Here is a 25,034-nt window from a genome sequence, read left to right as displayed (position 1 = left end):
TGAGATGGCAAAGTCAATCTTTGATCCCCAAGTTCTCGTGGGCTAAAAGAAAAGTGGTGGTGACTTGAACATTGTTTATCGTAACTAAAAAGTAATTTCTCGTATATTCCAGATAGACGAACTCATCTTGTGTTCAATTCCAGGCAATTGAAGTCTTTTAAAGTTCTGTTCAGTTGCTAGGACATTTTTTGTATTCGTTAAATAATGAAGTAACTTCTTCTTGTTGTTTTCTTCTCTATTATTCTATTTTCTATAACAAGCAATTCCTCGTAATGCGTTCCAGGTATTTATCTTCCGTTAAATTTCAGCAATTGAAGTCAGCAAGCAAATTTCTTCCTGTATTCTTGAATTGTTAAAATTATATCTTATTTATTTCATCTTCTGTACAAAGCAATTTCTCATATGTTCCAGGTATTTGGCCTCATTGTAAGAAAATTGAAGACATTTTACATTTATCCTCCGTTGCTAGGACACTTCTTGTATTCCTTATATTATAAAGTAATTTATTTAGTTTGTTCAATATTTTTTCACTATTATTTTCCCTTCCGTAAAAAGCAATTTTTTTTTCTCAAAAAACCATTTCCCATGTCAAATAATTTTTAGAGATTTGAAAGTTAGTTTGCTAAGGAACTTCTTGTGTTTTTTGACTTTTAAATTGATTTCTTGTTTGTTCTGTTTTAACCTTTTTTCTATATAAAAAAAAATCGTTTGTGTCAGGCATTTGGACCTTAGGGAGGTAGGCACTTTGAAGACCTGCAATAATAGCCTTCCAAGACTACTAAGACTATTTTTAGACAGTTAACGTTAATGTAATTGAGTTTGAGATCATGTTTTATTAATTATATTAACCTTGATGAGTAAATTAAGAATCTTATTCTAGGAATTAAAAAAGTCATCCATTTTCTCTCTAAGGTGCTGGTATAATATCAAAAGCAGGAACGAAAAACTCTCAAAATCTACAGCATCTATATAATTTAAATAACGGTTACATATGTTTCACTCGATTAGGGCATCATCAGACCTTAAAAAATTATTAATTTAAAATAAAATTACAATAAAAAATAAGGTTTTCCCTTACCAAAAATAGGGCGATAAACATACATACACGTAAACGAACTCTAATTGTATACAAACAAAACATTCCAAATAGGTACAAAGATTAAAAATTGTATAATTAATACACATTGTGACATCTACAATAAAACACATTAATTTACTAGAGTGAAGTTAGTTCGAGATCGAGCTTTCTACCTTTATCACATTTATGTAGAATTCTGATATTTTCTTCGGGCGGGAAAGTGTGTCTATTTTCTAATAAGTGGTTGGCAAAAGCTGACTTGCTCACTACAATATCGGTGTTAATATGTTTATCAAACTGGGATTTATGTTCTTTAATACGTGTTACTACTTTCCTGCCAGATTGTCCAATGTACACTGCGGGGCATTCAACGCATTTAATTTCATATATCCCCGATGAAGTGAGCGGGTCCACCTTATCCTTAACCTTAACAATATGACTTTTAAGTGTGTTACTAGTTTTAAATAAGGTAATTACATTATATTTTTTGGAAAAAACAGCCCAAGATATCAGAGATTGTACCAAAATATGTCAAAGGTCTGTAGGTAACATTAGCTTTAATATTTGTTTGAATAAAATTGAATGAAAGCTTATATTTATTAACAAATTTATTGTATAAATTATGAATAGATTTTAACGGAAAAGAATTGTTTAAGGCAATTTGTTTGATAATATTAAGTTCTTTATTAAAGGCATCCCTGGAAAGTGGGATGTTGAATAATGTATAAAACAGAGAATTAAAGCTAGCAAATTTGTGGGTTGTAGATGAATTTGAATGGAATTGTATGATGTTGTCTGTCGGACTAGTTTTTCTGAAAATTTCAAACTCTATAGAATTGTTGTTCCTTTTCAAGAGGAGATCCAAGAAAAGCAAGCACTGATTGTTTTCATGTTCAACTGTGAATTATATTTTAGGGTGGAGACCATTCACAAAGATTAGAAATTCTCTGAGCTTCTCGTCCCCCCCGTTCCAAAGTATACAAATATCATCTTTGTATCTCTTATAAAATACCAGATAATTGGAAAATTCGCTAGATGTTATTGTGCTCTTCAAGTTGCACATAAATACCTCACTCAGAAACGGCGAGAGACAAGAACCCATGGCCAGTCCCTCTTTCTGTCTGAAAAAACCATAATTAAATTGAAAAAATTGATGATTGTTGAAAATTGATGATTGATGAAAAAATGATTAAATTGAAAGTCCTGTTATAAGACGATTGAAAGGAGTGATAGTAAGTGTTCAATAACCAGTGTTGGAAGTTTACCCCTTAACAGTTTAACCACCAGCAACAGATAATCATTCGGTGGTATACTCGGGAATAAGTTTTTGACATCTAGTGAAATTAATTGCGCCGAAGGGGGAACTTTTAAAGAATTCTATTGTAGTGAGACAATGGTCTAAGGTTTTTTAATTTTTTCAAAAAATAGGGATGTTGGATTCCTGTTTAAAGGTTCGAAGTCACCCGAATTCAAAAAATCATTGACTTTATCAACATAATGTGCCCTGTTCATAGCAACCAAACACGAACCCTTGTCTGCCTTTGTAAAAATTAAATCGTTAGTCTTAATTTTTCTTTCAATAGTACTTAAAGTTTTCCACGAAGAGTTATTGGGATTATTGGAAAAATTAGTGTGCAATAGTATTATAATCTTTGCAAACATTTTTATCTGATATGTCTGTTGATTGTAAGATGTTTTCAGCTTCTATTGCAAGGGTTTCTTTATCCTCTGTGCTTATCTGTTTATGGAAATTAAATTTCAAATTTCTGTTTAGTAAATTCAATTCTAAAGGGGAAAATAGTACATTAGTAAGGTTAAGAAATCTATTATGAAAATCGTGATTGGTGTAGCTAGGCAGGTTATAATTCGTTAAACTAACTCCAACTTCCTGTTCTCTTCGTTTAAATTTTAGGCTACGTAATTTATTACAAAGTCTACTAAAAGTCTTATTACCGAATTTATTTTTATTATCCTAGGAGTCTGAGGCGATTTGAAAGCCTGGAATAAATTTTCAAATACCCTAATATCATTTCCAGGCAGCTAAGGGTGAGACAACTAAGTCAGAGATCAAGTTTTTTGGATTCTATTAACCTTGATAAATAAATTAAGACAATTATTACAGGAATGTGAGGCATTTTGAAAGCCTGAAAAAATCTTTCAAATTCCCTTAAACCATTTCCGGGCAGTTGAAGTTGATTTGATTTAGTCAGGTCAATAATGTTTTTTTGCACTCTATTAATCTTGATTATTAATTTGGGGGTCTTACGTTACGTCAAGATTTTGAGATACTTTGAGGTTAGTAATTACCTTACAGGTATCCCCAGATCATTTCCAAGCACTTGAAGATGATTTAATTGAGCCCGGCATATATTTTTTTGATTCTAGTGATCTTGATGAATAATTTCAGAATCTTGATCCAGAAATTTGAGGCACTTTGAGCTAGAATAATGTTTTAAGTGCTCCATATACCATTCCTAAATAATTGAGGTCAATTATAGCTTTCTTTCTTTGTAGAATGTGAAGCCATTTCTTGTTCGTTTCAGGACATTGGCATATTTCTTAGCTCCTTGGTAATTCAAATTGTTTTGTAATTAAATATTACAGATATTTCCAGGTATTTGAACCCTGGTTTTATGTAATTTTCAAGGCATTTAAGATCATAATTAACTATTTCCTGCCATTTCTTATTTCTTGCATTAAAACTCTATTATATAAAATCCAGGCATGACTGATGTAATTTTCGATATCTTCTAGGCTTGAGGGTTCAAAAGGAGTTAGTTTGATATTTTTTCTAAAATTAGGAGCTATTTTTATAAAATCAAGTTTTTTGTATAAGATCCACACTTTTGGAGACATTTTTAATTTTATTCATAATTTGTGCTTATGCATACATTTTAAAAAATATTTATGGTCTAGTTCTAATTAAAAACTAATTTAACTCGTTGTTATTTAACCTGTGTACATTTAATGTAAACAGCTAGACTGTTCCAAAAAATTTCATAAAACATGAATTAAGGTATCTGGAGCCAAAAAAAATAACTATTAAAAGAAAAATTAATTTAAAAAAAATATAAAATAAATTAAGTTTAATCAGTTTAAAAGAAGTATTATATTAAAAGCATGTTCTGACTCTACTAAATATATACTCTCATAAAACTTTGCTGAAATAAATTATTTTATCATCAAACGGGTTCCTAGTAGGCCTGCTAGATGACGTGCATTCTATGGCAAATAGGAAATTGAAATTTGATAGTAGATTCTAGAATTAGATGCGTGCATACAATTATAAAAGATGGTGACATTCCTGGAAACTTTACGATCTAGAAATGTTCCAAGAATATACGTTTTGACGCAAGACAAATCGTTGTTGGAATATCTTTTGACCTTTTGAGGGCATGCGTGATTTATTGACCTGATGTGTATGATGCGGTAATAAAATAATTTGCATTACTTATAAATAAATGATAAGGGTACGAAGACAAAATATATCTTTATTTCCTTTATTAGGTGCTTTTTGGTGCCAAACATTCTACTCATAAACACGGAATTCAATAATTCTTTTCACTGGGTTTTATTATTCCACCTTAAGAAGGAATACCCAAACTACTTCAGTATCGTGTAGTTGCAGGTATTCTTTGTCATAAAATGGCTAGCAATCAAGTTTTTTTACAGTTATTCCCAGGAAGTTAAACAGAGTTCGACAACAAAAAAAAACATTATTTTGTTCTAAATTTACTACTTCAACTAAAACGTCCTTATATGCTGGTAAATAAATAATTATTTCTTTCAAAAGGCACATCTAAAGCACCATTATTTTTAACCGAAAATACAACAACGCTTTGTAAACCCGGCCCTATTTTCCAACCGTTTATTTTTATTCAGTGTCGAAATTTATCCTATTATTTTTATCGCGAACTGATTTAACACTAAAAGGGGCAGCCCTGTGTAAGCGGAGGCACGCGCCACAGGTGGTTTCAGCCCTTCAGTAGAGGCGATCCGGATTCTTTTTCTCTCGGACGTTTTTATTGACCAATGACCGATTAAGCCCGGATATAAATACAATTTTCTCGACCCTTAGGGACACCGATTCATTACGGTAATTTGGGAAGGTTCTTTTTTTTCTATAAGAACTATTTTGTGACCCCAAGGAAAATGCATATGAGTGAGTTGATTAAAACTAAAAATTGAAAGTTAATTGAAGGCGATTTATTAAATCTGATCAATGCAACTCGAATAAATAATGGAACTGAAATCGGAATTGGGAGTGGAAGTTTCGAGGTCTAAATACTAATGCATCGATCATAAGACTTTATTTATCCCGTAGGAAATGTGGCTGTTGATTATCTACAAGTTATGCAGAAGCAAAAACCAAAGTCTAAGACAACGGGTCTCTTTTTACCCTTTCATAAAGAACGAAACCCTCTCAATGAGGATGCCTTTGTAGGTATCGAAGGTGGCAAAATTACGAGAAACATTGCCATCAACTTGTGTTTACAGTGTAGAAAATGTAATATCGTGAGTGAGTCCATAGAACACATCATTGAAAGTTGCTGACAACTTCAAGACATCGCCTATCGAGGTGGCCATAATTAAGCAGCAAAAGCTGGCTTTAAAAAATGGCTTTTTGAAACCTGTCCATCGTATATAAAAGGTTTAAAAAATTGGTCTTATTACCAACGCAGCAGTGCCATTGGATCATAATCTCAGCAAAACGGAACTATTTGCACTAGTAATTTTAGCAGATAAAATTTAATAATAGTAATAGTAATAAAAATAATAATAATTTTCCTTTTTGACGTTTGTGGATTGTAAAATGATGATATTGAAGAAAGCAATGATGAAGGTTCGTCAAATATAGATCCTGAATTCTGAGAGAATTGATATGAAACATACTTTCTTTAAATAGAACATTATATTTCAATTTCGAATTCTATTTGCCTTACTGGCTGTCATTTTCACGACCAAAAAAAATCATTTTCTTTAAAAACTAATTTCCTTCTTAGTATCAAGTGCGCATTAACGAATGCCTCAACTCAACAACAGATAAATTGAATAAATGTCCTAAATACTCAAAGACACTAAATCCGATTAATTTAAAACTTACCTACTGCTGTTGCCAACGAACTATTCCAAAATATCCATCCACATAAAAACAAAAATAAACGTACAAAAAAAAACAACACAAATTCCAAAGTATCTAACAAATAAACACCAAAAACAAATAAAAACAGACAACACGAACTTGTTCAAATCGGATCGTCAATTGAACAAAATTCTTTTTGGCAAGGTCCGCTGTGGTCACCTTGGGTACTGTTAAGATAAGCCTACCTCCCCACCTAATTTGGTACCTTTATTGGTAGCGCCCGTTATTAATGGTTGTAAAATTTAATTGAAGAATCCTTGCTGGTTATATTTTGATAGTGATCCATTGTTATGTGTATATTTTTTCTCTCAAAATGAAAGGAGAATTGAGGGATTGGAGGGGATAAGGTGATGGTGGGATTAGTGGCAAACTATGATATATAGCTGTTTTAAGTATTATAGTTTTGCGAATTTTTAAATCTATACCAGGAAATTTGCGAGGGGTTTGCTATGTTTTTGTACCTGCTTTGTGCTCGACTCACTCTTAAGAGTTTGATAATTTTGAGGTTTATGGTTAAATTATTAGACGAAATTTGCAATAAAATTATTCATAGTCTTAATTGCAAAAGATTTTGCTTTCTGTTCTTATGATACACTGCTATACAGAAAGATGCTTTGCGCAAAGCTTCTAAGATATTTGGGGTCCACTGGTTCCAAAAATTAGAACCAAGTTATATTAAGCAATCCATTTTTCATTTTTTCAATTTATATCAATAGAATAATTTCCCCTTTTTTTCCTAGAGTATTGCAAGATGACACCACGGTATAGAAGTGAAAATGTAATTAATTTGACTTGACAAATATCAATTGACCTGTTTACCTTTCTTACTTTCATTAAACACGAAGACATCCCTAACATAAATCAAGGATTTTTCAAGGTTTATTTCAAATATTGCACTGGTTTGTAGGTAAAACTCTCCATTAAATAAAAACTTCCCATTTGCTCAAACTTTCCTTAGGAAATGACTTTGACCAGTAGGAGCATCATGTCTGAAATGAAACCTATTTAGAACAACCATTCAGGGTGATTTTCAACCTATGCGCATAAACTTGGGAAATGGTAGATGAAGATCAATAATGAGAAAAAAATGTAGTAAAATATTTTTGGTTTCCGAAATAAAGTTAAACAAAATGTCAACAGAACGTGTATTAGACGAACTTATTTTGTTTATTAATAACTGATAGCAAACAAGTCATAATGTTTGGAATCTTTAGCAGTACTTAGTTTGTTGGTGGCTGTGATCGTTTTCGATCGTTATTTTCACACGAACAAAATAAAAGCGTCAAATGTAATGGCGCACATTTTTACAAACGAAGAACTTGTCGACATGGTTTTGGTTTACGGAGAAACGCACCAAAATACAGTGGCAGCAGCTGATTTGTATGCCCAAAGATTTCCCCGAAGATATCACCCGAGACGTGGGGCTTTCTTACGTGGTATTCAGCGGGGTAGAGAAACTGGCAATTTGCGGCCGCGGCCTGGACAAGATGGAGGAGCTATTAGACCTAGGCACATTCTAAATCTGGAGGAGGATATTTTAGAAGTTATCGAAGAACAACCTGGAATTAGCACTAGGACAATTGCAGCGCGATTTGGAATATCGCAATCTACAAGTTGGCAAATTTTAAGGCACGTTGCTGTACCCGTTTCATGTGCAGAGGGTACAAGCCCTACTTCAAAGAGATTTGCCGCTTCGAATACACTTTTGTGAGTGGTTGTTACATCGCCAGCAGTTAAGCCCAAACTTTACCATGAACATTTTAGTTACGGATGAGGCAAATTTTACGCGCAATGGAATTTTCAACTTTCATAACACTCATTACTGGACTTTGGAAAATCCGCATATTACACGGAGAACATACTTTCAACAACGTTTTTCTGTAAATGTATGGGCTGGAATTCTGAACGGGATACTCATCGGACCTTTTATTCTGGAAAATCGTTTGACTGGTGCTCGGTATTTAGAATTTTTGCGCAACAATTTACCAGTGCTCCTTGAAAATGTGAATCTCAACGTTAGGCAGAACATGTGGTTTCTTCATGATGGTACTTCACCACATTTTTCATGACCAGTGCGACAACATTTAGATCGTGTGTTTCCCGGACGATGGATAGGCCGTGATGGTCCAGTTGGGTGGCCCCCTCGCTCGCCTGACCTTAATCCATTAGACTTGTATTTGTGGGGTCATATGAAAACAATGGTGTATGTAAACGAAGTTGATACTGAGCAAGAGCTACGACATCGCATAAACGCTGCCAGTGACGCAATTCGCCTACAGCCTGGCTTGGTCCGTGCATGTACATCTTCATGGATTCGACGAGCTCAAGTCTGTATCTGTGAAAAAAATTTTTTTAAATAATTTTTTGAGGCAGTTGAGGTGATTTTATTACTTGAGTGCTTGGAAGAAAATATAGGATTTTTTTTAAATTTTCCTGAATCATCATCAGTAGGGTTCCCAGACGTTTACATTTTTAAAATTTTTCTGATCGATTGGAGAAGAAATGGAAATTTCCAGGCATTTGAGGCATTATTACTGTTTAAGGTGATTCTAAAATTATTTTGACCAATATTTTCGTTTATTTTATTTAAATAAAAAAAGAAAATTGTTTCTCGAATATATTATTAAATCATTTAAAAAAAATCATTTCTCCAAGCAGTTGGGGTAGTTTTACACAATGAAGACACTCTTTTTTTGAAGGTTAATATATTATACATATATCTTAACTATTAATGTTTATTAGAGCTAAATAGGGCTGAAACTTCAGGTTTTGTTATCCAGATTTAAAACTTGATCGACATATCTGAAACATTAAATACAAAGACATCCTCAACACAAATCAAGGATTTTCCAAGGTTTATATCAAATCTTTTACTGTTTTGCAGGTAAAACTCTCCAATAAATGAAAAGTTAAAAACTATGAAATAAACGTGAACCTTTATCAGTGTTACTAGACAGTGTTTTTTCAAAATTTTTTTGGAGTGCACAGAAACATATTATATTACTCTGTAGTGCTTTTGCATTTTCCGTGTAATTATTCAGAGGAATTGACTAAAAAACAGTAATGGCTCATTAATTAAGCACAAAATATCAAAGAATTTTTTTCTGAATCCCAATTTTTAAAACAGGTAACTAATAACAAAATTAAAAGAGCGATAATAGCGAGGAGGTCATTCAAGAATTGTATCAAATAATTAAAATGTAATCCAGGTAACCAGACCGAAAGATGTTGAATGAATTTCGGGATCAAAATAAACAACAATGGGTTTAAGAATACTTGCAGCATACAAAATAGTATAATATATCTTAAAGACTTGATTTGTAAAACATCTAGGAAGGGAAAATTGTGCATAGTGATATTTTTTGATTTAAGTACGGCCTTTGACACCGTCATATATAAAATTTTACTGGACAGGCTGAAAGTACTGAAATAAGGGCTATTGTGTACACACTACTTAATACTTAAGTACGAGAATAAACAGAAGTTGAAGTGACACAGGGTACAATATTCGAACCCATCGAATTTCTTATATTATGCTAATGTGTTACTTAAGCTATTAAGAGAGAAGTGAGTTGTTTTGCAAATGATACCCCAATACTTTTAAGGATATGGCTAGAAAAAAATAAAATGTATAAGTTGAGGTTAAATATATTATTTACTTTATAATTAATGCAAGTAAAACAAATTCAGTTTGTATACCTTGGCTTTGCTTAAAATTGCCCAAATTAAGTAATACCCACAGGAAAAGAAATCTATACTAAGAAAACCCATTAGTGCCCAAAGTTAGTTTTTGTTTTATTTTTAAATTATAATTAGAAAAAATACCTTATTATGGGTGTAATAAACATAAAAAAAAGTTTTTTAAGTTTTAATTCACTAGAGCCTTTGTTTTAGGACGTCCCTCTAGAAGGAATGCTGGGCAAAAGGAAAAAAAATAATTAAAGTAAGATAACATGTTTATTATGTTTTGTATATAATTACATTATATTTTAGTTATCATGGTAAAGTTTGTAACAAATTTTAGAATGCTATGCAATGTTACACTTTTCGCAGATGAATTGACTTTTTTTCCACATAGGGCACATCGGCGGTCGGTTTCATTGTAGACTATCAGATACCCAATATTATCGCATCGTACGTCATGTAATGGTCGAGGCACTCTGGTTTTTCCTTGCAGGGGTTTAGTGCCAAAACTTTTCCAAAAACTTAGCGATATGTATCGTCGAAACGCCAATAAACTAACAGAGTTAGGATGATTTGTTTTCAATTTTCACATAAGTAACCAAGCATTCACAACAGACACATCTAATAAATGTAAGACTAGTGGCCAATACCATTTCCTTTGTCGAAATCTTGATCTATAAGCCGCAACAAGACCATGTAATTTGTCCACACCACCCATATATTTATTATAGTGGGCTACTATTTTCGGCTAAGGAACGGTCTTCTTAGATCGGGTGACCCTGTTCCAATGAAGTGTGTTAGTTACTTCAGTGGTTTCAAAATTGGATGCAACAGAAATAACTTTATTATATTTCCATTGTACGAGCATACTGGTGTCATTTCGATAATATTTATAGCTTCCCCTTTGCTGATTATTCAATTCCTTCTTAGTTTGTAACCGGACATTTCTCTAAACGATTAACTTTTAGTTGTTTTTCGATAAATAGTCAAAGAGAGGAAGGCCTGCAAAGTAATTATCCATAAAAATTTTGTAACCCTTACCTGAAGGTAATTCGACTTGCTCTAGTAAAGATAGTATTACATCTCCACCCAAACCAAATTTCTTTTCTTTTTCTTTGTTTTGATTTTTTCCGGTATAAATCTCAAAACCTTACATGTATCCGCTACTCGAACAAATAGCCCAATTTTTGTAGCCAAATCTTATGGACTTACCCTGAATGTATTGCTTGGCATAAGGTTTTCCATAATATGGCACCATGCTCTCATCAAAGCTATTGTGTGTTCTAAAATTGAGGTTTAGATGATCTATCAAGGGTCTCAATTTATAAAGTCTGTCGTCTTGGGGTAATTTTGAATTATCATTAAAGTGAATATACTTTAGTAGAGTCTCAAATCGATTTCGACGCATGCTGTTTTGTAATATTTTTGGGATATCTTCTTCACTCGACCAATAGAGTCTTCTGTTTGGATATTTTCTATATCCCGATAAAAGAAACGCTCCTAGTACCACATGCAGTTCGTCCAGAGCAAAATTTAGTTCTACATTTTTTTGCCGTGCATACCTATTACTTTCCGTAATAATCAACGCCAAAAGTTTTTCATTGAAAAACGATTTGAAAAAATCAACCGGTTAGTTGCATTTTTTGCATCTAACGAGGGTTTACTAGGGCTACAGACTCTTTACTCGGCCAGTATCAGGATCAGGCTCCCGTCATCTTGATTTTTGGTACACGTATTCTGTTTGTTGCTTTATATTGTTATTACCTTTTAGGTTTTTCTGAAGGACAGATAAGGACGAAGGGTCAGAATCGTCAGAGTCATTTATGTAAGCTATTTCACATTCCTGAGATGAGGATTCCGCGAGGTAGGTGATTCATATTCGCTGCATGCTCGTCGTCAGATTCGTCGCTATCAACTTCGGTCTCATTTCCATCATCTGGAGGTAAAATATAGATGTTAGATTCCTGCAAGTCGTCATCCCCCTCTAAAGAGTCCATTAGTTGAGCTAAGGTCAATTTGCAATAAAGGAGACATAGCGCTTAGCGTCCCTTATAAGGGACACAACCTATGTAGTAACGTATTTTACACGCGGTTACAAAATCAGGGGTTCGATGACCTTTACTAGTTTCTTTGAACATTATTTATAAAGATTCAATTAGTAATCAATGCGGAAAATGTTTATTTACACATACATAAAATAAAACTTCTTGACTGAATTTCGCGAGAAATAGAAAACTAAAATACCTGACACGTCGAATCAAGTCTGCTAAATACGCTTTGCAACTCTAAGTGCTCGATGTATCCTCACTTTTTTTATTGCAAGGAATTTGCTGGTCGCTAGATATTAATGGGTTAATTGATGAAGTTACTGCTAAAAACTCATTTAATTTTAATTTGTTTAAAGATGAGTATTGTCAAGGTAGGTCAAGAACGTTTACAACCGTCCAAAAAGTTACTGATTTACTTTTTCTTTTGCCAAGAGGTTGGACGAGAACTTTACCAACATATTTTAATTTATATATTGAGCGGTTTTTCTAAAATCAAATTTTACTTAGTTGCCCAGATAAGTTCTGACCACTATATATCTTTTTTCATTTTATTTATAGATTAAATCTGATTTTAAACTTCTAAAATAACGTGAAGAAAAAACTAATATATCCCGTGAAAAAACGCGTTTCTCTGACATATGTGGTGTAATTTTATAATATTTTATTTATATACCAAGTTTCAAAGTATAACAAAAATTTTTAAGCAATTACCGTGATTCTTTTAATGTATTTGTTATTTTGCTAACATTTACCTTTTATGCAGCCAAAAAAATTACACTCCTTTTCTCTATAGGCAATATTCCTTAAACATGGAAAAAAATATATTGCGGGCAGAACTTATCTGGGCGACTGTAAGTATTTGATTTTCGTTTCTGGTTCTATTGCTAACTGACATGACGTATTTTCTAAACCAAAAAGTTACTATTTAATTAAATGAGCAAATATTATATTAATCATTTTTTTGGGTAAGCACTCTTGAAATCTCTAGTTTTTTCTCCATACATACCTCTAGAATTCCCAAATTTATTAATGCCTTCCCACAACTTTTACCAAAACAGAAGTTATACTTCCTTGTAAACTGAAATATCCCAATAAAAATAACCATTTTACTCGTTAATCTAACTTATATTATAGCAAATGTTTTTCTTTATTGATTAAGCATTAGAAATTTCGCGAAATCACGCGAGCACCGTTCGCGGCATATGGTATACATCTCATATACATATTGTATACTTTTGTCTCCCTTATTATATCCTTTTGTAAATTTAGCGTTGAGGAAAGCTTAATCAATATAAGATAGGTTACTTCTATTTAAATAAAGGGATTTATTGATCAAAACATCATTTTATAATACATACGTTTTTTTTTGCGATAAATATTGAATTTCTGAGGGACAACCTTCTTGTGATGCTTTCAACATATTATAAGTTTTAATTTATTTTTTTAAGTAATAATAAATTTATAGATGACATAGTATTGACAACGTCGCTTTAAGGGTTAACGTAATTTTTCTCTTGGTCCTTTAATTTTTCACTCACCACCATATTAAGATTGAGTTTCTGTCAAAGCCTGACAGCGAATAATAGATAAATAAATCAACCGATTTATTTATAATAAATATGATGAATTTATTTATTACTATGATTTTAAGTTGTTTTTCGTAATTTAAATGTAACCAAATGGTTAATTTGTCAGTGCTAGAGCCTTGCTTGATTCAGACTCACAATCAAATTTTAAAAATTTCTCAATTGTTGGAATAAACCAATTGACTTCTTGCATAAAATGTAAATGTATTAAAGTGGTACAATCTCTTTATAATAACTTTACTAAAAATATTTCTTGCCTTCTAGTGGTACCTAGAATTGTTGATCATCTTCCTGGTAAAACCTTGGCTTGGTAAACTAAGACATTTAAATAAATCCAAATAATATTAAGGAATGTAGTTATATAAGAGAATTTAAATGGTTGTTAGGAGCGTATATCTAATTTTAATATTTGTGTAGTTTAACGTTGTATTTTACTCTTTTATTATTAATTCTTTAATATATTTTCTAGTGTTATCAAGATATTGTAAATATAAAAAAATATAATATATATTATTGTACTTGTATCTAGCAATATGCTAAATAAATAAACATCATCATTATTATTATTATTATTATTATATCAATAGCTGTAAGGATCTAGACGGATTTCTAGAGCCTCAGAAAGAGTTATTAGACGCTAAAATACTTCGTATTGCTAATGTTAGTTAGTTTAGTTATTTTGGTTTCACCTTTCACTAGGTGTAAGAAGCTTGGGCTTAGTAAAATTTAAAAAATACACATACAGTATGCATGGTTTTTATTTTTTTCAAAAGCCTTGTATGATAGGAAGACAGTAGAAAAGCAAATTTGATCTAGAGTGAATGAAGATCTTAGAAATAACCTTTGTTATTAAAAAAAGTAGTAGCGTGCCATTTTTCTTTAATAATTCAGTTAAAAATCAGAAAAATCAGATCATGTGGTTAAATCTTCTAGATTAAAAAATGCCTTTTGTTCCTCCAAAGGCGTGTTTCAAATTTTATTAAAATATCTCCAGTAATAAAGAAGTTAAAAGAGACTAAAAAGACTTTTTCTTCGTAAAACTTGCTTGTATTCCGAAAACGAAGAATGCATGTTTCGATATATTTATAAAGAAAATTAAAGTTTATTCTGAACTGCAATTATATATTGAGGATTAGTAAAATAAGTATATTGAAGTTTCCTTCAAACATTGAAAGGCCTTTCAATGATCTAAGGAAGTTTCTGTAGAATTTTTCAAATTTTCCGAATCCCTCAGCACGACCTGAACTTGGCAGAAAAACTAGGCAACTTACCTTTGTAAACTGTAAGGTAAATTCTAGATTATATGCAATATTATTAAAATGTCTCTATATTTCCTACCGCAAGCGACATATCACAGAAGCATTTTAAAAGTACTCTTACTTGCTTACGCATTTGATGTGCATATAGCTGCACAAAGTGGACTTTAGTTGCTGACATAGCGGTGCCACTAGAGATGCTTCAATAGCGAAAAGAACAGTTGTCTCTTAATGGTAAAATACATTAATCCACAATATGACGTTTTATGTATTTTTAAAAGTTCACATCATCCCCCAGTTATAATTTGTATAAAATAACCTTCGTCATGTATGGATTTACATCAAAATTCACCGGTTCAGGACCGATTAAGACGTATTGTTCCAATAAAACTGGCGATTCGAAATGAGGGCGAATTAGAAGCCCCAAAGTCACGCGATTCAACCTTTTTTCCTTCGGATCTCCGTGCTCGCATTGAATAAAATGCGAACGTCAAAAAATTGATATGTCAGGTCAATAACGATTCAGCATGATTATGATTTCGTTCGTTTCGCTTATTTTTTTTTTTGCTTTGTATATTTAGCTTGGCGAAATTTATTCTAATGCTCGGGTTATTAACTGGATAATATACTGGGGCACGTCGCATTTATGATCTTATTTAGGTTGAAATACATGCGTACGATTAAAATAACGATGATTTGTTTTGGAGATAAATTGATTTATAGCATCTCGTTCAACTAAAATAGAGGTAGATATAAAATTTTAAATGAAAAGTTAACCAACCACTTAGGTCGGTAACAAAGTCTAAACTAAAAAAAAATAATTGAACTTGGGCTAATTTTTTAAAAAATTAAAACGTTACAATAAATATATGAACCTTATTGGAAAAATCGAATTAAAAGTATTTTGAAGAAGATGTAAATTTAATTTGACTGTCATAGCGTTTTTCACATTATTGATAATTTCTTTATTGCTTTATAAAGCATGTTTTTTAATATTTAGTTTTAGTTTGTTACAATTAAATGTTACAAAAGACATAAAAGAAGAGCAGTAAAAAAATAAATAATAAAAATATAAAAATCAAGACTTCACAAAAAGGAGGAAAATACTATTAACATCACCTCTAAAATAGAGATCGCTCAAAATGCCCTTTTCTTCAGTTAAAAAATCAATATATCTTGCTTGAGGCATAGTCACTATATAATTGGACTAGTACATCTTAGGTCTTAGAGCATAATTTGAAGCTATTAATGCAAGAAGGTGTTAATTAACAAATTACACATTTTGAGATAATTAGGGTCAAAGTTTATTGAATGGACGTTTTTTGCTATTAATTTAATTTTCATTTAATAAAAACAAGTGTTAAGTAAATAAGGCCAACATTTTTTTATAGCATACAAACTTCTATTATTCAAGAAAGTCAGAGGATAGTCATAAAAATTAGGAAAAAAATGTAAGTTAACACCTTTTTGCATAAACATATATTTACATTTAAAAATCAAATAAAAACAAAAAGGAGTTCAAACAATTTATTTTTCAAATAAAAAGCTACAAAAGTGTAATTTAAAGTAAATAAGGAAAATAGTTAATCTTCGTCTTCTTTTCTGAGGCCAAGGTAAAAAGCCCGGAAGTTCTCAGGAATGTATGCCATTTGCTGTTGGATATTTTCGTATTTTTTAAATGCTATCGGCCTACTTTTATCAACGGGCGATAATAGCTCACATGTAGTTGAAGTTGACTGGCGAGTTGTAGTACCTTAGAACGGAAACTTCTTTTCAACTTTCTTCTTCACTTAGGGAATATCTATACTTTGTTTTACCAAATTCTGAAATATTTATTCACTTTACTTCCTTAAACAATATTTTTTCACCACTCTGAGTTTTTTTTTATTTACTAATTTTAATTTATTAGCCAGTTGTTTAATATCCACAAACTTATCTTCCATTCTAATGATTTGAAATTGAGTTTTTTTTCTGCACTCTACCATAGTGTTTACATACTGATCAACTGTGTAAAGATTCTGATGTTTTCTTACTTCTTTTTCAACAGCTGCAAAATCTCGATCAGAATCCATAAATGTGTGGCCCCACTTCAGGAAACTTATGTTCTATTGTTTCAAAAACTCCTTGGCTGTATAAGGTAATGCCAAAGACATATAATAAACCAGTTTTTGTTTTGTCCACCTGCTGAGTCACTCCAGGCTACAAGATGTTTTTGTCGTGGTTCCACATTAGTTAGGAACGCTAGTAGAGAACTTCCAACTTTCTCGGGTCCACGACCTCCCTTGTCTTCTGTCCAAAGTTGAAAATACCCCCTGCCGTTTGTCTGGTTTGTGCTAATAACGTGCACTTGTGCAGTTGTAAAGCCATACCTGTCTCAAATAAAATGCAATGCTAGTTGAAATTTTGGGCAACGGCATAGTTTTCTGCATGTCAAAAGTAATATATAGAACATTGTTATTAGTTTTGGCAGCTCCCGATCTTTTTTTTGTTGCTCAAAGGCTTTCTTAAGTTTCACAGAATGTTCATCTGTTGCTTCACCAGAGTCGCACACTTTGCAAGTATCCGATCGTGGAGTACTGACTCCTAAGTTGAAATCTTCAACAAATATTTTCCTGTACATTACTTTTGACACAACCGTCTTCAGTTTTCTTTCAACACAGTAGGCTTTGCATAACTCGTATATCTTATTTATTGATAAGGTGGGTGATAAATACAGCCGAGAAGGGTTCTTATTACGAGAATAGTGGGATATTTCTGCTGGGAAACACTTGATATGTTCATGAACAATCATTTTGGTTTCTGCAGGTATGGCTTTAGGCCGATTGTGGTGATGACCTCTTTCATCTATTTTTGGAGTTCTTTTACCAGCTGTTATTTGATTTCGAATTAAATCAAATTTTTTTCTGCCAATGTCAAGCATAGATAAAACCGCATGTTTACAAACCTTCCTCCATTTATTAAAAAAAAATACTCGTAAGATTTGGAGCGAACTGCATGTAATGTGGGCCTCTTTACTTCAGTGGGTTTCATCAAACTAAATAAGTATAAATTTTTCTAGTCAGTTTATAATGCATAGTACTGGTTAAACAGTAAGCTTCTGTCTTCATCCGTGAAACGTGAATCGCATTTTAGTCGACAATTTTCTTTACACAACATCTTACCTACATTTGAAACTTTAGCTGGCTGCACCTGACCTTTATAGTCTGTATATGATTTTCCAGCAGCCTTATTATTTTTCATTTCTCTTCCAAGTTTCTGGTTTTGCTCAAACTTTTCTAGATTTTTTTTTGTTCGAATCGAATCTAAAATGTTGTTTTAAATAATACCTGTTACGTTTAATTTTGTAAAAAAAATACCTTGTATGATAAAATTATTTGCCTCTTCAGCAGAAACCAGTAACTCTTCCATATCTAAAAAAATATTTTTTTATAATAACTGCCCATTTAAAAATATTAAAAAAAATACCTTCAAAGTTCTGTCTACCTTCAACAAAAGGAACTATTTCTTGCATATCTAAAAATATTAAATTAGTCTTAAAAAACACTATTCCAGAATTAGTTTTTCCTCAAAAAAAAAATTACCTTGTATTTCAAAGTTAAGTTCTTCAGCAGAAAAAACCATTTCTTCCATTTCTGAAAAATATTTAATTTTATTTATTTTTCATTTAAAGATCACGTAAAAAAATATTTGTTAGTTTTGTTTATAAGTTTCTGCTTATTATAAAGAACTAAGAGTTTAAAACATTTTTATATAAGAATTACCATTATCGTTCCCAATTTTCTGAGTAATTAGAACACCTTCATCTGTATAATCATTTTCCTTGTCGAGTGCTTGAATAGATTTACGAGTACTTTCAATATTTCAAGAATTTTCAGTATGTAATAAGAAAAACTAATAAGAAAAGTGTCTTTTTGAAATACTTACTGCAATCAACATACCCAAAAAATATCTTGCTCTTTTTACTCCTAAAACGGGCACTTCCTCAGATGAACTAGATTCTGAAAACAAAAAACTAAACTGGATAGTCGGTGATAATATCCCCTATCTATAATAGTCGTTACCAAAGCAAATAAAAAAATATAATCACAGATATGTATAAAAAATGTAAACTTACAAAAAATAAAAACCGAGTTGTTATACATACATATTTAAAAACTTACCATGGTCTGTTTCAGGAATATATTTAGAACCAGAATCTTGAAACGGTGCCTCTCCTTGATATTTCCGAAGTGCCAGTGCTAAGATACGCTTGGTTCTGCTATTTGGGTTCATCCTCTCACTAATATTGCGATCAAAATTAGGTTAGAAATATTTAATATATATCTTCACCAAAACAGATTTGCACCAAAAACAAATACAACAGTACGTAGGAACACGTGCTAAACAACTAACGAATAACGTGTTCTGCAAAAAGGTGTTAACTACTCTGTTGACACCTTCTTGCAGAAACGTTGCGAGTTAACACCTTTATGCGCTTCAGAAAGTGCGATAATGGGATATTAACTTCTTTTTTATATAATTTTTTTGGGGTTATTACTGCCATCTCTTGAAAAAAGCTTTTACTAACTGATAGAAATGGATGTTAACACCTTTTTGCACAATATAAGGTCAAACTCATAAAAAATGTGAGTTAACACCTTTTTGCATTAATAGCTTCAATTTAAAAGGTTTAAATACAAAAAACTACTTAATAATCCAAAAAAAAACGCGAGAAAATGTAAATGAATCCACATCCCTGGGCATAAAAAAAGCTTAAAAGATTATTAACAAAATCCTGAAAAAGGGCATATTTGAATCTTGTACATAAGAATAATTTAGTAAAACTAAAAATTACGCCAAATGTATAGAAAGACGTAGAAATGTAAAATTAATACTTCATTTAGAAAATTGATAATACTTTAAAAAAATATTACAAAATTACGTCAAATTTCTGGAAGACAAAGAGAATTACTTCAAAGCTTAGATAAAGTAAATAATTAAAACAAAATAAAAAATTCAACCCATCCAGCAAAAAAAGGTATAAAATGCCTTGAACCAAAAATGACCTATAAAAGGGACTTAAACTACCTGCAACAAAATTACAGAAATAATTTCAATCTATGAAAAATATAAAAAGTTACTTCAGAGATATGAAACACTCGTATATAACCAGCGTCAGCTGAATCAAGAATCAACAGTTTAAAATTAACAAAAATGTTAAATTTTTATTGAACAAATTTAAAAAATCGTTATCGACTATCTGTCGACCAGCCTGGATGTTTCACAGGCCGATCCTGTATTTCTTTTGAATTTTTGTTGTTTTTCTCGGCAGATGTGTGCAGCTATTATTGAAAGAGTCTAACTAACCTATATATCAATGATAAACACGTTGTTTATGCATTAATTTTTTAAGATTCTTATAATACAGGTTTTCTAGCTGACAAATTAAAAACAATTTCTGGAGATCAAGGAATTTAGTCTGTTAAATTTACTCTAATTTCAGGAGTACTTTTTTACCTTACTTGAAGGCTGTTCCCTCTTACAGGATAATATGAGCGTAGTTAGTGGTGTGATTTAAATCAGGTATCTAAACGCTTCGTTATGTCATAATATACAAATAAAAATCCCATACTATTGAACTGTCAAATTAATTATGTTTTCTTTATAAAGAAACCTGAAATTTCTAATTTGGTTATATTATTTGACCGGCATCTCACTTTTATACCGCATTTTGAAGATGTTGACTCTAGAGCCTCAAAGATGTCTATTTAGTAAATTATTCGGGATTAAAAAACTTTTTTACAGTTTTGTCAGGTTAAAAGCCTCTTGAATATTTGGCCTATCGAAAATGGTGATGAGGAAATCACCGCCGAAAACAGTGAATCAATTGAGGCAAATGATAATGAAGACGACGAGCCGGCGCCGGCAGACGCAGATTCGGTTTTCAATACCATTGAAGAGGAGTCTGATGACGATAATGTTCCCTTATCCAGAATAAGAGAGCAGGTTCTCCAACAGCAAACAAAAAATAAAACCGCAGAAGTAAAATGGAAAAAAAATGTTTTTGAAAGTCGAGAAGATGTCTACCTTAATCCGGAATGGCAGTTACAAGATGATCATGAGTATTGGACACCCCTGAACTATTTTTATGATTACTTTCCAGATTATTTTTTGGAAAATTTATCAGAACAAAGTAATATTCGTGCCATGCAAGCAAATGAAAAAAAAAACTAAAGTCAACAGCCAAAGAATATCGAATATTGACTGGAATGCATATTTTAATGGGCATTTTTGGACTTCCACGGCTGCGGTTGTATTTTATGAAGGGAATTGAAATATCTCGCATTACTCAGCTACCTAAAGACCGTATTTTGAAATTAACAAATTTTCTACATGTTGTTAACAATTTTAGTGTTTCAAATGAGGTAAAGCAGTCAAATCGGCTATGGAAAGTTCAAACTATCATCGATGCGATTCGTAAAAAGTGTATTACTTTACCAAGGAGTAAAGAGTTGAGCATTGACGAGCAGATGATTTCCTTCACAGGCACTACTGCTCTCCGACAGTACGTTAAAAACAAGCCAAATCTAATAGGACTCAAAAATTTTGTTTTAGCTACACCTTCCGGACTGGTTTTTAATTTTATGATTTATCAAGGTGCAAAAACTTGGCCAGATGGTTCTCCCGATCAAAATTTGGGAATAGGTGGATCGGTTGTAAAGAAGCTTTCAGAAGATTTGTCGCCAGGGCACATAATTTATTTTGATCGTTACTTTACTTCAGTCAAGCTACTGGATCATTTACTAACAAAAGGAATTTTGGAAACAGGGACAATTATGAACAACAGAATTCCGCGAGATCTTAATCAAAATAAAAAATGATAAAGAAAGCACTCCACAATCTTCTTTCATACAAAAATCTAGGAGTAGATATAGACCTAGTAGAGGTGTAGATAGAGCAAAAATAGTTAGTTTTTTTGCACACTTATTTTTTATTAAAGTCTTTAAAAAAATTAAAATTTATTTTTTTTTAATAAGATCATTGATTTTATTACTTTAAAAAAAGCACCTACACACACAAAAATCTGGGGTCAGTCGCTAACCCCCCTGTTCCGGTTTCAAGGAAACCTGGGGTTAGTTCCTAACTCCCTCCTTCCATATTCTCTGGGTACACTGTTCCCAGGGTCCCAATGTGACTGTTTGAATGAACAAAGTGATGAGAAAAAAAACATAATATAAAGTAGAAATGGTAAAAATAATCATGTAATATAATGTTAAATTTATTTGGACCCCATATAACCCAAATGATAAGAACGTCCAATCTAAGCGTTTTGTCGTAGAAAAAAAAATGAGCCCATATAATTTGGGTGTATGCCGTAAAGCCAAAGCAGTCATAAAAAGTACTAAGGAATTTTATTATTCAACCTTTATTTAAAGCGTTTTACAACTTTCTTAATACCTTGGAAGTGTCCACTCATGTTACAAAAAAAAATGTGCTTACTATTTACTCTGTAATTCTTGTCAAAATTCAACTTGAGGTTTCTGTCTACAAGTACTCTAATTACATGAAATCTTGTAGTACGGTTGAGCAAAAAAAGTCACGTTTTTAATAATAATTGTTTTCGACATTATTTACAAAATATTTAAAATTAACACATTGCAAAAATCCTGCTAATAAAAATTATTGAATTTTTGCAATATCTCTAAAACAAGATCAAACCAAGCAAAACGAAAGTGATTTTTGCGTGAAACTTTACGTGTGTCCACCATATAAAAGATACTTTTATGAGAAAGCCTATAAGATTTGCTGAAACGTATTTAATATTACAATATGGGTGTATTATTAAGACCGAAACTGCAACATCTGTTTGGAATTTTAACATGCATTACAAAAGATACACTTTTTTTGAAGATGTGCACGTAGAGGTTTTGGAAACTCCGGCATATTGCAAAGAAAATACCATAATAAAATCTCGGTGGTACCTGAGTTTTATTACCTTTGCCGTTATGACTGCTATATAGTCTTTTTAACAATAGTTTGTTGTTATTAGGTGCAAACGTTTGAATAAGATTCTTCTTAAATTAGTTGAGAAGTATTCGCTCTAAAATTTAAATTTTATTATATGTGGATTAAACAATATTAATTTTTTGTTTGGCTAATTATTTCTAAATTTCCAAATAAATTATACAGGGTGTACAGAATAAGAAACTGATCCTTAAGTATGTTAATTTTTAGGTGATTTTAAGAAAAAGAGTTTATAAAGCTATGTCCTGAACCTTTTAAGCTAACGGTGTTAAATTTAGAAAAATGGTTTTTTTGATCATAACTTTATTAATTTCCTAAAAATGTTTCTGAAAATTAGCACACGCCCATTGAGAATCAAAAGCCATTTTTTGATATAGGAGATTTTTGAAAAATATAATTTGTGGCGTCCGTACAGGAACGTAGACCAACATTTTTTGTTTTTGAAAAATATTATGTACCTCACTGGTATCCGTAAAATAAAAATAATTTTTATAATTTTCATTTAATTTAAGACAAATTTTAATTTTTCGTCTGACATGCGATTAATATTTTTATTAATAAAGAATTAAATATATGTATACTATAAACATTTGTTAAAACATAAACATTATTTTACTATTACAGTATAACTCTTATAACTTTAAGACTAAAAGTCTAGCGGTACTTAAATATTAAATAGTTTTACATAATTTGACATCTCCCAAATTTGATCCAAAGAATAAAAAACAAACTTTCAACACTCTGTAGCTCAAAAGTTAAGGAGTTTAGGACAAGCTTTATTTGAATTTTTTTTTAAAATCATTTAAGGATAGGGAGCCTAAACATTTACTGGATATCCAATGGCTTAAAAGGGCATTATCTGGGTATGTAGGTGTTTGATTTCACCAGCTAAACTCCTTTTTTATTTTCAAAAGCCATTAAGTTCAATTTTTCGAATTTAGGTGTAATTACGTCCATCAGATAACTCGCATAATAATTTTGGCTTATCATTTAAAGAGCTAGAGACTTCAGCAAGTACAATTGATCTTCATAGCAAATTTTGTAATATATAAGATATATGTGAGCCAATCAAAGAAGCTGACTCACCATCTGTATCAAAGGCCTTTGAGTAATCAAGCAGTGCAAGTACCGAACGTTTCCCTGATCTCAAAAATTTCTTTTTTTATTATAGTTGTTATTTATAATTTGAAAAAATTGGGCAAAATAAGTGTTAATAGCATCAGGATTAAAATAATAAGTCCTTCTTTATTGAATATGAGATATGCATATTTAAATTCCGAAGTTTAGACCATGTTTTACAAATATTATTTTGGGGAGCAATCAAATTTAGATAATCTTGCTTCTTCTGTCTTTGTGATATGTAAGGGAAATTCATGTCAAATAGCTTAAATTTTTGTAATTTTTACATACACTGCAATGTTGCATCAAATTCTAAGCGTAACTTACCTAACTATCACCTATACCAACAAGAACTGTTTTGAAGAATCTAAATTTATAAAAGCCAGTCAGGTTAACAATTGAGGCGTGTTTTACAAAAACCGCACATGTCCAAAATCAACGAAATTGAGCTAGTGGCACCAACTAGTTTAAAAATATGATGTTTTTAATATCCTAAAATAAGATTCTACAAAAACGGCACAAGTACTAAGATAGAGCTAATTGAAAATTCGATAACTCTGCAAAAAACACACATGTCCATAGTTTTCCCACCAAATACACCATTAGTCCGTGCGACAGGATAGGACATGTGTGCTTTTTATCGTAAAACCTCGAATTATTAGTCAGTTTGTTATTGTTTTGTCTATAAACCAGACGTGACTGGAGGTTAGAATTTGCGTTTTCTTGCTCAAAAATTACACTTAAAAAAATGCAAGATCGTGAAGAAGTGTTAACTAATTGGCCTACAAAAAAGCCAAAGAAAATAAAGTAGGAAACAGTGATCAAAGAGTTAAAAGTTCGTGGTGAAGAGCACATAAATCCCAAGGGCAAACGTGTTTTAGCGCATAAAACTGGCGAGGCATGCAGGTATGTTAGAGGGTATATTTTTTAAGTGTGGGTTTTCTAATTAAAAAAATATTTTTTTATAGTTGCAAAAATTCCTGTTTTTCCAAAGTTGCTGAAGAAAAAAGAATTGCCATTCTTACCCAGTTTAATAATATGACTGACAAAAATAATCAAGATTCTTATTTAACTGGTCTCATATCAATGAACCATATTATTAGAAGACGTCCCCGA

At 31.6% G+C, this 25,034-nt stretch overlaps 1 protein-coding gene across 3 annotated transcripts in view; it reads right to left on the bottom strand.

Annotated features, from left to right (window-relative positions):
- LOC126745089 (protein jim lovell) overlaps nt 1-25,034 on the bottom strand; it is a 206,742-nt gene that overhangs the window by 45,361 nt on the left and 136,347 nt on the right. For 2 of the 3 annotated variants that reach the window (XM_050452785.1, XM_050452787.1), the window contains exon 1: nt 6,183-6,327. The exons of the other annotated variant lie outside the window; for it this stretch is intronic. The gene's annotated coding sequence lies outside the window, so the exon portion shown is untranslated. Of the gene's footprint in view, nt 1-6,182; nt 6,328-25,034 lie in introns of those variants that run through there. 3 annotated transcript variants of the gene reach the window in all.

Source organism: Anthonomus grandis, chromosome 15 (genome assembly GCF_022605725.1).
Source record: "Anthonomus grandis grandis chromosome 15, icAntGran1.3, whole genome shotgun sequence".
Taxonomy (NCBI): domain Eukaryota; kingdom Metazoa; phylum Arthropoda; class Insecta; order Coleoptera; family Curculionidae; genus Anthonomus; species Anthonomus grandis.
The sequence above is the reverse complement of the archived record's forward strand: the minus strand, read 5'-3'. Positions and strand labels throughout refer to the sequence as shown.